Source organism: Natator depressus, chromosome 3 (assembly GCF_965152275.1).
Source record: "Natator depressus isolate rNatDep1 chromosome 3, rNatDep2.hap1, whole genome shotgun sequence".
NCBI lineage: Eukaryota > Metazoa > Chordata > Testudines > Cheloniidae > Natator > Natator depressus.
In genome coordinates this window covers 163,435,615-163,452,352 of record NC_134236.1, presented here as the reverse complement: position 1 = coordinate 163,452,352, position 16,738 = coordinate 163,435,615, and the positions used below count along the sequence as shown (strand labels likewise).

General features: G+C 41.8%; 1 long non-coding RNA gene across 1 annotated transcript in view; it reads left to right on the top strand.

The window, feature by feature from the left end:
• Positions 1-1,512: 1,512 nt before the first annotated feature.
• LOC141984176 (uncharacterized) overlaps positions 1,513-16,738 on the top strand; it is a 112,386-nt gene continuing 97,160 nt past the window's right edge. Inside the window, exons 1-4 of the long non-coding RNA XR_012638674.1 lie at positions 1,513-1,611; positions 12,685-12,776; positions 13,370-13,576; positions 13,678-13,759. This is a non-coding gene — a long non-coding RNA (uncharacterized LOC141984176). The remainder of the gene's footprint in view (positions 1,612-12,684; positions 12,777-13,369; positions 13,577-13,677; positions 13,760-16,738) is intronic.

Genomic DNA, 16,738 nt, shown 5'->3' with positions numbered 1-16,738 from the left:
ATAAGCCCTGGTACTGTGGGTGTGTGACAGTATCCTGCTTTTCTTCAAGCTTTTGTCCCAAAATTGCTCTGTCCTCATTACTGGCTTGTTTTATGTCCATCAAAAAACATTCCTTAGCATCCGAAAAAGCAACATTCTGCATGTATTACTCTCATGAATCGGCATGTGTTACTCTTATCAATGGGCACAGATGCAGGGTATAGGTACAAAGCAATTATTTCAAGGATACCGCAAGCATACTGCTTTCTGCCTTCCTGAACTCTTCAACCTCTATTCAGTTCCTCTAACTCATCCACTGAATGGGCCACATCTGTCCCTGGTATAACCTCACAGGTGAACACGGCCTAATGATGTTGCATACTGATTAACAAGGAAAACTAGTTGATGAAGCAAGTCACTTTTCTGCAAAAGACAGGCATACTGCTTGTGCGATGACTGTTCCAACAGAGCTAGACTGTGCAACCCTTACTCACTTTGGTGAGCATTCACTCTCTTGCTATAAAGGGCTTACCAGTTTGAGTGCGGGTCGCAGTCTAGCCCACAGTTTGCAGCATCCCTTTAAAAATATCCAGCACTGGAACCGATTCTGCAAGCTGGTGAGCACCTTTAATTTTCATTGGCGACAGCACATTACGCAGCGGGATCCAATGTTTACAGGTTGCATTCTGTCTTTCCATGTGAATTAGTCAGGGACATTAATCAAAGCAAAGAGGCAGATTTGGAGAAGCACCCAAAAACTAGGATGACTGGCTGGGCCTTCATTAGCCTTAGATACCAAGGTGAGAAATCAGTTGGAAACACTTAGAATCAAATTTAGGGCCAGATTCTTAGCCGATGTAAATTGGCACAGTTCAACTGAAGTCAGGGATCCGGCTTATACTGTCTAAACTTCTTGTCACCTTTAAAACTGACTGGACATCTTGTGAAAACAGCTTTTGTTGTGAGATTTTCAGTAGTGAAAGCCTTCATTAGAGCTGCAAGAACATCCTTTCTTACAGTATTTTGGCACTTCTCATTCAAGTCCTGGCCAGAATCAAGATGAATGTGAAAATGACAAAATAATTTTTAAGTCAGTGGAAATGTTTTGTACTTCAGAAAAGGAATGGGGTTAATGTTTAGCTTGGGGCCAAAGTTTTGATCATTATTATTTTTATCTCTACCATTTCGCACATCTCCAGTACAGAAATAATTTAGAAAGATACTGAGTCTGAATTCCTATCTATACTTCCAACAGGGGAAAGATAATATTGAAGGAAAGGCACAGGGAGTCAAGACATCTGGATTCTGCAGATCTGCAACTCATTATCTCCTGATTTTGGGCAATTCACTTAGGCCCAGCAAGGTATTTAAGTAGCTTTAAGTATGTGAGAGGTCTTATTGGATTCAGTGGTGCATTCAGTAGCACTATAAGATATTGAAGCACTGTAAACAATTGTGATGGATCTGCAAAGCAGGGGACTACATCTCCCATCAGCCATCTCCTCGCCACTACACTTCCCCTTCCTTGAACCAGGATGTGGCTGGGTTCTCTGTGAGTGAGAGACGCTTGGCAGCAGGGAGCTGGAGAGAAGTCCCCAGGAACTTTGGACAGAGTCGCTCGTGGAACAGACTGTGAGTGCCAGACATCACAACTGGTTGCAGATCTGTGTGGGACTTTGGGGTAGCAACAGCAGCTGTGCAGGGAGCCAGTGCAGTGGGGCCACTATGTAGGGTTGTCAGTTTTGGTTGGATGCTTTCCTGGAGGTTTCCTCGCATGACATAATCTTTAATTAAATATTAATCTTAAATTCCTGGAGACTGTAGCGCAGTCCTGGAGGGTTGGCAACCCTACGCCCTATGAGAGACTCTAGCTGAGCCTGGCCTGGAAACCTGCAAGCTCCTATTTGCTTGAATAGAGACTAACTGGAAAGGGCACCCAGGCACAAGGACTGAATTGTCCTGACTCTCAGTTGGACTGTCCTAGGGACCTAGATAAGAACCGTCATTATTCACTTGAACTGTAACTCTTAAGCCTCTATACCTAGGATATTGGCAACTTTTCCCTTTCCTGCCAGCACTATTAAAATAACCTTTCCCTTAGCCATGTGTCTGAGTGGTTATTGGGATCCACTAGAGCTAGTGCCTACAAGGCTTAGCTGCTGAAGGGCTTACAGTCCTTGCCCCGAGACACGGTACACTGGGCATGTTACTTGCAGCATAGGGATTCTGTGCAGCCACAATAGTTATATATTTTTTGCCTATAATTAGCACCCAGTCATTACTTTTCATGCTGTGGGCCCAAGCTTTGGGAAACAGCAAGCGATGTGTATAGGGCTACTTAACAATGCCAAGCATAAAGAGGAGTACTGAAAGAATGCGGAAAACGAGCATACTGTCAGTCCTCATGCAGACAAAACTCACCTGTGTCAGGGCTTCAGGATTTGGCCTTAGGAAAGGCCTTCTGGTCTATTTTTTGCCCCTCCTATGAAGTAGCTTAAATAGCTACCAAAACGTGCAAAACAGAATGTCTATTGAGATGGAAAATGTCTAGAAGTGAACTATAGGGACCAGTCCTCTGATGAGGAAAATTTGTATTAGGAGGCTCTTGGACAGGGTCTTGAGTTTCATAAACACTGATTCTGGTTGTCAGGACATCCTTCTTAACATACCGTAAACATTTTTATGCAGAGCTGAATAATAAGGCACAGGGGTGTATGCATATTATCAATCACTCTGGTTTATTATGCTGCTCAGGATCTGTAATAGTTAGTGTGAATTATGTTGTTTCTCCTAGCAGAATCTCTATACATGGGAAAATCAAAACGTATTGTGCCACCAGATAAATATACTAAATGTTAAATAATGTTGGGCAAGGCTTTGCTGTGGGCATACAGCCCACAGTAAGAGGTGGCTCCCCAGTTGTGTATGGGATGCGGGCTAATTTGCAATACCCCTGTCAGGAGTGAAGCATCCTCCCCCTGTGTGTCCAGCTGGCTGGCACATGGGGCATGGATTCAAGGGTCTGTCTTGTTCCTGCCTCTACCTGTCCAGTTGCTCCTAGGGGGAGGCATCTGGGGCATAGCTCCTTGGCTTCTGTGTATGCTAGGACTGCAAATGTAGCTGGCCTTTATAGGGATGCACAAGGAGTGGTACTGACTTCCTCTCCTCCTCTGTGACGCCACATAAAGGCTAGGAAGTATCTAACCACTGAGGGCCAGTTTGTGACTGTGGCTATGGTCCTGAACAGGGGAGTAAGGGGACGAAAAAGAGCTTCCTTCCTTCCTTCCTCATGTGGGCTACTTGCATCAAACATTTGGACAGGGAGTGGAAGTAGCTGTGGCTCCCCTCCTTCCCCTCAGCTCCCCATGCACCAGGGGAAGTAATCTGCACCATATACAGGGCTGGTACAGACTACTTCCCTCCACTGCAGCAAAGGGAGGAACCAGACAGTGACTCTGTGTATCACATTCCTGTGACACTAAGCACCCATGTATTCACACCCTACACACCATTGTAATACTTTTTGTACAGAATACTCCTTGCATCATATGAAGACTAATAACTCACTGGTCATTAATATTCTTGTGTGATATATGCACACAATGGGTGTTAAGAGTTATTAATACATCCTGGAATTATAACTAAAATGTGTGTAAACCAGGTACATCAGGGAGAGTTGTTAAATAGGTCTATCCTAAACAAAGGAATGTGTATTTACGTCAATTTACATATTAGCAGTAAACAGACCCAACAAGCTAACAACAGGTGGAGGCAAACCTCATACCAACAAGTGGGGGAGAAGACAGCATGGCGTCCATGCCCAGCAGGAGAGAGAAGCTTTGTCTGGGTTTCACTTTTCAGAAGAATCCATTTCAAAGGTTTTCTGGTCTATAGAGACAGGGGGCTGAACCTCAAGCAATAAACAACGGATTGTATACCACATTACCGTATTGTAAAAGTGTATAGAGTGAAGTCTTTTTTGAAAGTTAATGACCCACTGGTGATTAATAGCATTGTGAAATGTATGTTTTAACAGTATATAAGGATACTCATGGATACTAGGCTTTACAGTCTGCCCAGACAGGAGAGAATGTCACAACTATGGCCTGATCTACGCTACAGAGTTAGGTCAACATAAGGCCGTTTACGTTGACCTAACTATGGAAGTGTCTACACTAAAATGTTGCTTGCACTGATTTAATAACTCCACCTCTATGACAGATGTAGAGTCAAAGTTGATGTAGTTAGGTCGACACAGTGTCAGCGTAGACACTTTGTGGCTTATATTGACTGTTACTGGTACAAGCATCCCAGGTGAGGACTCACACTGCCAATATAAGGAGTGTGGACATGCAAAAACAATTTAATTACTGCAGTGGCTGTATGCCGATGTATTTAGGTTGACCTAATTTGGTAGTGTAGACATGCTTTAAATACCTGTCTCCAGTGAGTTTAGACAAGGTGTCCAAAAACAATGGAAGCCCTATTTACATAAAAATCAGCAAGCGGATGGGAGGTCCACAAGAAGGGAAGAACAGCATGAGGTCATCCTGCCTCTTGAAACAAGTTAACTGAACTTTGAAAGATAGATTCTATCCTTGCTTATATCTTTGGCATCCATCACTAGACAGACACATGAGGCCGGAGCTCTTGTAAGCTGAGAAAGATGGGTCCTCCAACCAAGGTGGGGGTTGAAGTCTCTGGAACTGAATATAAGTGTTCACCTGCTTAGGCAAAGATCTTTCACCTAAGAAGACAAGGGAAGCCAGCACCTTATACTTTTGTGGAAGGTCCTGACTGAGGGAAAGTTAGCTATGGCTGGGAAAAAGAATGACTGCTGAGAGACACCATTTTGAACAATGCCTATATCTTGCTAGATTAAGTTTTAGACCTTAAGATGTGTGCTTTCACTTTTATTTGCTTGTAACCCTTTCTAATTGTATTTTTTTTACTTCGAATCCCTTAACCTAAGACCTATTGTTAAATATTTTTTTAATTTTTACTATAAACCTACTCAGTGGTGTTTAAATAAAAGGAAGTTTCACCCTTGTTAAGTTAATAAGCTGTGATGTGGTTTTTGTCTCTTTACAGGAGCAATACACTTTATTATTTCTCTGAGCCATCCAGGAGATGGTTGACACTTCAGGGTACACAGTTTGGGGGAAATTCGGGATGGGAGTTTGTTGGGGTCATCGGTTACTTGTAACCAAGGCTGGTAGAAACCAGTGACTGGTGTGCTGCTGGCAGGCTGCTGGGGTCAGAGCTGTTGGACCAGGGCTGCAGCTATCCACAGACACTCAGGGTGTGACCTGCATGATGGTAGATGAGCAGCCCAGGTTAGGAGCTACAGCAGCAAAGCATTGTGAGGCACCCAGGGTTACAGGGCAGGCAGTGACACAACCCTTCCCTGGTCCGGATTGCACCCCAGAACATGACAAATCTGTACCTGGGGAAGTGCAACTACGTGTAGAGTAAACTTGGTTCAGTGGTTAGGGGCTTACCCTACAATTTGGGGAATCTGAGTTCAGGTCTTTGCTCCACCAGAATTTCTGTGTGATATTGGGCAAGTCACTAAGCCTCTCTGTCCTTTAATTTCCAATCTGTAAAGAGAGGATAATACAGGCATGTTGTGAGGCTAAATGTATTAAGCATTGTGAGACAGTCAGACACCATAGCAGTGGGGGCCATATTAGTACCTAAGATAGATGTCGACAGATACTCAGGGCTTGTAGGAAACCTGCAGCTGAGCCCATGGTAATCAACTTCCCCCTGACAATGTGTCACCTACTATAGGACCTTGTTTGCTCTGCTAGGCTTGCCATGATACTGCAGGTAAAAACGCAAGTCCATACTTACAACAAACAAAAAACCCTAGGAACTGAATTTATTTCATTTATTCTTGTATTCAGTTGCTGAAATATGGTTCATTCTGCATGGCTGGAACACAAAATCAGCATGCACAAAGTCTCCGTAGGGGACTCAGTAGCTTTGTTGGTCCCCAGGATCATCATTCTCAGCATGACCAGTCTGAGGAGGTTCAAGTCTCTAATTCTGATGTTATTTTTGGAAATGGCTTGAGTTTCTGCAGGTTTGGCTTTAAAGTGAGATTGGAGTCATGCTTTTCAGTCCCAGGTGCCAAGCTAAACTTTTCCCTTGGTGTGAAAGCATGTGTTTACCCATGTGCAAACTAAACTACAGTGTGTTGCTGTAATTGCATTTGTAAAATCTCTTCCTAAAATATTAGCTCTTCGCTTCCATGGAAAAAAAATAAAAAGAACAACATGTTAAGTTTTTGTCCATCTGCACTGGAGGGGGAAGAGTTTAAAAATGAAAGTCACATGCACAGTATGAGCTACTTTCCTTAGAATTAAAATAACACGGGGCCTCAGATGTTTTCATTTGTTCCTAATTCTTTGCCCTACAGTATCTGCTCCTGTGTTACTTGATAAAATTCCACGTTCCCCCACTACACATTCATTATAGCAAATGCCTTTCCAAACACTTCATATAAACCAGGCTTTAGCTAGTTCACAACATTCTCATAAATAACAATATTGTGAAAGGCAGTGGAAGGACAGACATTCTCAGTGCCCTGTCCCCAGCAACATAAATTCAATAACCAGTGATGAGCATAAGTCACATTACAAGGTACAATGTTGAGTTTCTATAAAATCATGCTTCCTGTGCTGGTATATTAAATGCTTACTGAATAGTTTGAAAAGCCCATTCTAATTCTGTATACTTACGTAAGTCGTGCTTGCTGGTCTTTTATTAGATCATAAAAGCAAATTGAACAGGGCAACCTCATACAAAAGCTACCCAGGACACTAATTTCATAATAGCCATGTGAAATCCAAAGCTGGTTGAATGCATTGGTCTCAAATAAGGAATGAACAGAGCCTTTACCGCAAATTCAACCCGAATCTCTTTTGAGCTACAGAAAAAAAAAATCCTGATGCTGTGTTGGCCCTAGTAAGCTATAGAGGCCTGCCGCCACCATGGTGTTTACACCGCTGCCTTTCCTTAGAGATTTCACAAGATGGGAGCAGCTCTAGTTTCTGCTCAGGGCTCCAGAGAAATCCTGCTGGTGAAGGGTGCAGCAAAGATGTGCTGATTGAAAAAGTGCATCATCCACATCTTGGCCAGTGGGGCCCCCAGTGTATGGGCTGCATTGATTCCTTATGGGTTCTCCAATGAAGACGGAAGTTGTTGCCTTGTGCTCCACAACCTCCATCACTTGGGCTGTCCTCCATCCAGGGCCCTGCACCCTTGCCTGTGCCAGTAGAAGCCTGAGTAATCCATGGTGAATTTAACCCATTATTTTTCATTTTCCTGTGCACATCTGCATTCAGGCTGGTAGTGGCAGTGCTCAAATAATGCAAGAAAGTCCATTCACCTTTCATTTTTGGCTGGAAGAGAAACAGGATGTACAAGAAATCTCAGGATAGAGATTGTTCCCATGAGCTTTCTACCTTGCAGAGCCAAGAGATCCAAATAAGTATCCAAGCTTTTAAGTACTCACCTGGACAAAACACTGAACCTATTGAGGTTCATCACCAGATATCATTAAACTCTTCTGACTTTATCATCCCCTTGAGCAAGTAAATCCATCATCTCAGCCCCCTGCACTCTCCTGTAGAGTTACGTTTAGAGAGCGTATCTTTACTAGGAGTTTTAACAAGTCTTGAGCAAACAAATCCATGAAACAACCATTGCAAGGAGATTAATGTGAGGGCTGTCTCCCTTTTCAGGATGCTGGCAGGCATCCACAGAAGCAAACATACAATGTGATACCCTTAAGAAGGAAGGGCAAAAATATCCTCCTGTATTTCTTGTTCAGTTCAGGAGCCCAGAAACCATGTCCATGGATGGTTATGGACAAGCACTTTAGCACTATGATTAGCACATTTTCTTACCACATTTCATAACATTGGCTGCTAACACTTAATGCTTTAGACTAGTTGTATGCATTCAAAGCTTAGTGCTAGTATTTAACTGTCCAAGGGTATGACTACACTGCCATCACAGAGCGTGACTGCGGCTCATGTTGACATATATGAACTAGCTTTAATCTAGTTGGCCTGGGTACCGGAGCAGTGAAGCTGTGGCAGCGCAGGCTTCAGTGTGGGCTGTAGAAGCCAGCCCAGAACTCCGAATAATTACTTTGGGCTAGTATTCTTTTGGCATGCAGAACCCCAGGCTGCTGCGGCATCACCGCTTTGGTACCTGAACTACCTACATTAAAGCTAGCTGGGGGATGTCTTCACAAGCTACAATCACATCTGGTGATTGCAGTATGGACATATTCTAAGTTCAGTATTTGGCTTTTCTGGGATTCTTTTTTTCACAGGCAGATTTTGAATGGCAGATGGAGGTCGGGAAGACAAGTTCCACCTTCAAAAGAAATGCAATCAAGATAATGCAACCTGCTTCTCTCATATCAGAGCACACATTCATTCTTGCTTATGTAATTGGGTCTCTTACGGCTTGTGCTTTTTATACATAAGGAAATGTTCATAAAACCCTGTCAGGAGGGAATAATGTGGAATCCAGTTGTGAATGAGAAATAATGATACGCAGCCACAAGCAAAGTTAAAAAACATCTTGTGAAAAATCCTAACAGATATTGTCAAAAACATAATAAATGGAAAGGGAACAGCTCTGACAGTTCTTGATTTTGAGGCTTCCAAAGTTTCTGGGTGTTTGAATCCAGCATGTCATGGCAATAGGGACTAGTTGTGAATTTTGGATCTGGGTTAGAATTTCAGTCTCCACTTTTCAGAGGTGTTGAGTCAGCTAAGTCCAAGAAAAGTGTTCACAATGCAATTTGGAACAATGGGAAACTCACCTGTTTTCATATTTTCTTCCATTCGCAAGTCTCAGACTGGGTACATCAAAAGGTTGATTTAGGTTCATAAAATCTATTGAACAAACCTGGGAAGATTTATGGTTTCACATGATTTGATATGAACTAAATGAAAGTGCATGGTTTTGACTGAGTTTCACTTTTAGGTTTTGGGTGAGAATACAGCATTTAAAGCAAAACTTGGAGGGGATTGTAGATTAAAATTAGTGATGGCCTGAACTGAACCTTCAGATCTAACTAATCCCTAATTATTTTATAAAGGAATTTATATGTTCCCCGTTTAGCCTCACAACACCCTTATGCAGTAGGATAGTATTATTTTAGAGGGGGAACTGAGGTACAGAGAATCTAAATGACTTGACCAGGTTCATGCAGGATAGTTGTGGCAGAACAGGAATTGAACCCATGCCTCCTACAGCCCAGATTAATAAGAACATAAGAATGGCCCTACTGGGTCAGACCAAAGGTCCATCTAGCCCAGTATCCTGTCTTCTGAAAGTGGCCAGTGCCAGGTGCCCTGGAGGGAATGAACAGAACAGGTAATCATCAAGTGATCCATCCCCTGTTGCTCATTCCCAGCTTCTGGGAAACAGAGACTAGGGACATGTTCTAACTGCACAACCACTCTCCCTCTCTTCATGAGAGTGAACTCCAGCTCAGATTCTGAACTTTCTCAAACTGTGAGCTATTCAGATTCAGTATTTGGAGTCAGTCCATTATAATGATAGGTTGCAAACCAGATCAAGGCTTTGGATCCAGATTTTTATTGAGCATCCTGCTCTAACTGAAATCAAAGAAGCTATTCATGGGAACAAACTCCAGCAAAGTGAAACTGTTTTCAGGCACAAACAGAACTCACCAGATAGAGAGATAAGACAAGATGTACTCAGATGTGTCTTTTTCTTTATAGTGTATTCTTTTTTAACGGATGCCCTTTCAGTTGATAACTCAGGGTTTTTTTGGTACAGGTGCATGGTATGGTGTATGAAAACATTTATACTACACTTGGGCTCACACCAACAACATGCTTTAATGCACACCTGACATTGGGGAAACCAGACCAAATCTTTATGACTGGCCCCCACTTATCTCTATAATGGGCTGGCAAATATGATTATGGCTGCAAATTTTGCTGCTTGGGTCCATTTTTAATTTGCATACATATGTCTTATTTATATTTTCTCATTCTTGCTGAGCAATCATAGTGCTTTATGGGAGTCCTGGCCATACTGCTTCATGGGAGATGTAGTCCATCTGGGGAACCCAAATTAAGGCCTCTTTTCTTACGTACTTTAAAAGTATAGCAAAAATCGAGCGGAGGAAAGCAGGGGTCATTACAAGGGCTGGTCAAAAAAAATGCATCAAATTTGTTTTTGATGAAAAATTGGGCTTTCAGTAAAATGATTTTTCCCCCTGGAAAGTGTCAGACAAAATGAAAAAAATTCAGCCAAAACCTCAAACTGAAAACCCCTGCTGCAGTGCCTTCTGGGAGATGCAGTTTTGGTACCTCATGCCTTCAATTTCCTCTATGGGCCAGGTTCCCAGGATGGTCTACATTTCCCATGAAGCAGTATGGCCAAGGACTCCCATAATGCTCTGTGATGGCTTAGCAAGCAGGGAGACAATGATGTATCATGGGAGATGTAGTCTGGTCAGAGAACTCAGTGCCTATCAGGGAATGGGGGCACAAGAAAACAGAACTGTAACTCTGATAAGGTACTGTGGTGTCATTTCTAAATTTAAATTCTTGGTTTTAACGCAGAAGTTTTTGTCTGAAATATTGTGGGTTTTGGATGAACATCTTTGGCTTTCAATTTTTCTCCAAAAAGTCAGAAATTTCCCTGAAAACCCCACCAATTGTGTAACCAACTCTAAGCATTGCCACTGTTGCATGTATTAAAAAGTCAGTGGGAGTACTGTGTATGGAGTGCTTGAAAAATCAAGCTCTTAGGGCTCGTTCTTGCTCCCGTGGAAGTCAATGGCAACATTTCCATTGCCTTCAATGGTACAGGACACGGGACATAGTGGGCATATGCTGTACATATATTATTCTTAGATTGTGCTCTGTGTTCACATTTTGTGGTGGCCAAGAGCTACCAAAAACACAGGAGTTTCTTCCATACACAGTGGTCAAAAAGCCAGTAACAAATTGTGCAATTTATTTTATTTTTTAAATTTATTTCTTAAATTTGACCAGCTCTATATAAGAGAGCTAAAAACTTCCAGCAAAATAATTTGTCTGCGTTTTTTTGGGGGGGGAGGAGGGAAGGGGTTATTCGTCAAAGAAAAATGTCACAAAAAATAAATTTGAAAAATTTCTACTTTCTTCCCTTTTAGTTTGTACATGCCCTATTTTTCTTCGCGTTCTGGCCCCATCTTTACTACTTTCCAGGTCCATTTGCTGCTTTTACCATCCCATGCTCTTTCTTTCATTCATACCTTCACCCTACAAATCCCTCTTCTCTTTTTTCGTCTCCACATTTCATAGCATTTGAACCTCAGAGTGGAGTACTGGTTAGGCTTGGAGAATGGAGCTAGAGCTCCAAGGTTCTGTTGTTAGATACATACTTTTAGACAAGTTGTTTAACCTCCTGGTGCCTCAATTTACCTGTCAGTAAAATGGATTTTATCTACCTTACAGAGATTGTTTTGAGGCCTAATTAATTCATGTTTATAAAGTGTGTTGAGATTCACAGGAGACAGGCACTATATGAGTCTCATCCAGCACCAACAAAGTCAGTGTTGGATTTGCTGTTGACTTCCACTAGAGTAGTGGTTAAACTGTGGTTAATCTAAAGCATTATTATCATTTAAAAATCCCCCATCTTTGTGATTGTTGTGCTGCTCCTCCCAATCCTGCAGCTCCTGAACTCTGCTAAGATGGCCTCTCAGAGGCAAGACAAGTCAGTGGCTCTTCATTTTAAAGTGGAGTGAGGGGGGACTAGTGGATTAGTGATGGCAGTGGGAACTCCAAGACTGAGCAGGTGGCAAAAACTTGGTGAGTTAAGGCATGTGGAACAGGTCATAGCCAAGTTGAGTTGAAATGAAAAATCCCCACACTATTTTAGTTTTGTACTTGGTATGCAAAGAGTGAGGGATTATTTATTTATTTTCACATTACTCATCTTTAGCCACATTCAAAATGCACATGCTTAATCTAGACTTGGAAGTTTCTGAGACAATAAAGAAAATGCAACTGGAAAATACTATACCACAAACTTGGTGTCATGATGACTTTACAGTCCATATAGCTATAAACTAATTAACATTCTTCAATAAAAGGCTAAGAAAAGGCCCAATAGCATACAATTTTCTTTGGCAAAAAAGCTCCCTGCTTTAAACACAGTGAAAAGACTTGTTTGGGTTCAAAAAGGGTGACAAAGGCACTGTGTTTTGCTATCATTGGACCACTATCAAATTATGTGTCCAAAACAAATGAATCTGTATGGAAGTAGTTAAAATACTGAAGTAAACCAGTCCAATTCTTTTAAAGATATTATTGCTAGCCATATCCTCCCCCATTCAAAATCTGCATTGGGAGATAGGGACCCACTTCAAGTAAATGAGTCACTTTTGCTTCCTAGCCAGAACAATTAAACTTTTTGTATAAAACATGACCTGAAGCCTGCCCTTCACCACATCATCCCTCCTCAAACTCCCAGAGGTCAGCTCTGACATTTAACAGCTCACAAATTCAGTTGCTTGGCTTCTGAGGCCAGCTTCATGCTTTTAAAACTAAAATTAGGTTTGGGGATTTTTTAAAAAAAAGTCATATAACATGTTGTCAGTTCAGCTTCCATACTGTCCAGCATTACAAATGTCCTTCTATCATTCTGCAGAGGGAACATGTTTTTACTACATTTTACACAGCAGCTCTGAATTGCAGAGGAACGTACTGTCGCAATGAACATGCTGCAGCACTGGAGCCAAGGTGCGAGCCTGCATTATAAAACTGAACTGAATATAGAATAGAAACAAGTCAAAGAAATAGTTAATGCATTTTGCAACTTGGTGCTTCTTTATTGCTAGCAGCTGAGTAGTTTGGGGTGGGTTTTTTTCCCTCCATCCTTATTGATCTCTTGCCATATTGTGCATACAATCCCCTAACAACATTAGCTCATTTCTACTCCAGTCTTAAAGATTAGCTCATCTGGGTTATGTATTTTGGTGTGTAGGTGTTGAGTGCTAAATACAATTTAATGTTTCATTTCTAAAAGGCATTCCTAACAATAACAGCTACTTAATTAGCTTGATCTTTTGATCTATCAGACAGGATGCAAATAAGATTTTCATTCTTCTGGTATTGCTAATGGCAGTGGGGGAAGGGGTTTAAGTTTTCTATATTCATTATTTTTTTCTCAAGAGTTTCCCCACTTTTCTGGAATGTTTCTTTTACAGTGGTACTATGAGTGTTGTAGTTTTGTTCTATTAATGGCCATAATTCAGGGCTTCAGTAATTTACAGTTAATAAAGATAAACAGTTTTTGCCCTTTTAAAACCACCTACCCTTTGTATTTCAAACAGGGCTCATCCTGGGAAGCCCTTTAAAGAGCCTCAGATTACATGGATTAGGTGAAGCCCAACCAGAAGCTGAATTATGGTTGTGAGGATTACCCCAAGCTTCTTCACTTCAAGTCAGTTTCCCTCCTGTGCGCGGCCAGGAGAACACAGAAACCAGACTCCCCTTGTGCAAATCCTTCCTCAGACTCATTGCCCATGCTGCCCACAGAAGTGAGTTAAAAACAAGTACGTTTTTTAAAAAAACAGACCTCAAGTTCTTCCCTCCTCTGCATTTTCAAGGCCTTCATGTCATCTCTGTGTCTGTCTTTCAGACCCTGAACCTACAAATGCTCAGCATGGAGGGATCCTTGCACCTATGAGGAGACCTACTGACGTCAATGTAATTTCACACAGGTATGATGGTACATGTGCCTGGATCTGACTCTAAGCCTGTTGGGGAAAGGGCTGTCTTTATGTTTTATGCCTTGTACACATTTTTAGCACTAAACAAACAAATAACGATAACAATATAGGTTTCAGAGTAGCAGCCGTGTTAGTCTGTATTCGCAAAAAGAAAAGGAGTACTTGTGGCACCTTAGAGACTAACCAATTTATTTGAGCATAAGCTTTCGTGAGCTACAGCTCACTTCATCGGATGCATTCCGATGAAGTAAGCTGTAGCTCACGAAAGCTTATGCTCAAATAAACTGGTTAGTCTCTAGGGTGCCACAAGTACTCCTTTTCTTTTTGATAACAATATAGTATTTTCCCTATACAGATTTTCACACCATATTTCAGAAGCTGGCCACTGAGATGCTACAAAATGAATCCAACAGCTCCTCACAGAATTTCACAAAGTGGTAGAATTTAGAGATGAAGAAGTCCCATTAAATTATTCATTCTAGCCTGCCCTCGACCCTTGTTGATGACAAAAACTTCCATGGTGTTCTCATTTGCCGGCAAAATGAATTTCATATCATATATAAAAGAGAGACTGCAGGGTCAAGAATGGAGACAGACCAGAAGCCAGGTCAGTCTATATTTGCTCCCTTTCCTCTTTTTGTAAAAAACAAACAGCTGAGCTGCTCAGCTCTTAGGTAACAGGCTATTTTTGTCTTTTTGTGAAAACTGCTTGCTCCCATTTCTGGATGACATGGACTTTACCTTGGTGTGCCCTTTGTGGAGCCATAATCCCATTATGGCACTGAAGTCTGAAGAAAAGAAAATAGTGTGTGTGTGGGGGGGTGTTTTTTCAGTCAGCAGTTTTATTTTTTATACCCAAACTTCCCTATGCCTCTGTTACACCAGCTTCATTTCCCATCTCTCTAAACTGGGACAGGGCTAATTGTGACTGTGTACTTTTTAATTTAGTACTTCAAAAGCACACACACTTTATTTTGACATTCATTTAACTGAAAATAATAAGAACACAGGAAATTAGGCAAAATATTAAGATTTTTTGGTTTGGTTAGGTTGGTTTATTTTCATTTTTTGCTCATTAACGCTTGAAATCTTATGGGCTGGCTTCCAAACTCACTGAACTCCTGCCATTCAGTTAACTTTCGTGGGAAATGAGATTGCTCAGCACTTCTGAAAATCAGGCCATTAGGGCTTGATCCTGTTTGAGCGCCTTTATCTCCCATTGAGGTCAGTGAGTATGGAAAGCACTCAGTACTTGTCACAAAGTGCTCATTCCCTTGAAGGATCAGGTTCTTATGTAGGAGCCCTTTTTAGGGAAGGGGCCATCCACCTGAAATGGAAATTAATGACGTTTCAGGGGTCCAAAGAGTAACAGAAGCCCTGACAGTGCTGTGACTGAGTGAGGCAATCAGTGGAACAAAACCAGATTTTAAACTGGCTCCCCCTCCTGTATTTTTAATACAACAGCCAAAACTAGAGGACAGTGCAGGTCAATAGAAATACCAGGTGGCAAGTAGAAAGTAGGCCAAATTAACCCAGACTTCTGTGTTTGGAATAAGGAAAGGGTTCTAAGCCCTTCATAGGTCTTGCCAGATGCAATACTGATTAAAACACTTATGACAACAACAACAACTACCCCCTTGTGTATTTCATTTTAGACATAATGTAAGATTAAGTGGAATTCTTGTCTAGTTTTCAAAGTACTGTTGCTCAGTGGTGTTATATGAATATAGATGTAGCATTCTGTTTCATGATATACAGTAAAAATTGGGCCTTAGAATTAATTTGTTTCATATGTATGCACCCTACAAATTACCCATTAGTTTTAATGTTATATTATAAAAAAGCCCAATACATCAGACAGTCCTAAATTATAGTCCACTCTGGGGCTATATTTAAATAATTGTTTGAGTTTAATTTCTTATTCTGATCAGTCTATTGCAATTAAATTATATTTCTACCTACAGAATAAAATGAGTTAAATAAAAAGTGAGATCTAATTAAGTGCTAATTTAATAATTTTTAAATAATTCAATTGTTGCATTTCCTTGGGCTACCACATAGTACACACTGTGAATCAGACATGTATGATCTTATACAGTAGGTTTCTCTGCTGTAAATATTCCTGTTTTCCCCCCGGAATTTCAATGTAGTTTATTTAGATTTCAGTATAAAAGAAACTCCACCCCAAGAGGCACATTTCCAAAGCTCTAGGTGCCCTTGGCATACATTTAAAAACACAATAACACCAGAGTTAAAAATTATAAATCATTCAGAGCAGTGTTAGCACTTTTCCTTCCTGTCGTCAGCACAATATGACTTAACCTACTCACCTCACGGCAGTTTCTCACCAGAGAGAAACCTCACCCTCAGCAGCCTCAGCCCTTTGCCAAGGCAGGCTTAAACAGATGGGTTTTGTAGTGTGTTCGGGAGGTCAGCAAATTCAGGCCATTTACCAGAGTGGCTCTTGTAGCTCTTATTTCTTCGGCATTTTTCACAGGAGAGAAGAGACTGAATCAATCGCAGGGTCACAATTGAGGGGTGGAGTCAGGGGATCCAGGCCCCTGCCTTAACCCCTGACTGGAGCTGGACATTTGGCCCGGCTACCCCTCCATCATGATGGGGGATCAACTGGGCCAAATCTGAGTGGCGCTGCAATCCTGTGCGCCAGATCTGCAATGCCACTTTTTCAAATTTTGCCCAGCTGCCCCTCTGTCAGGATAGAGGGGTGGCTGGGCCTAATTTGAGTGGCATTGTGACCCCCGTACACCTGCTTGGCCCCTTTCCTTTGTAGTCCTTCCGGTGCCCATGAACACTGGGCACCCTTAGTCCCCAGGGAGAAGCTAAGCAGGGGGCACCAGGAACCCCCAGTGCCCAGGAGAGGGGGGTAGGAGAACTGGATCTGGACTATTGGTGCTTCCTGGGGATGAAGAGATGCAGAAGGAGGTCTGGATGGAGCCAGAACGGCCTGGT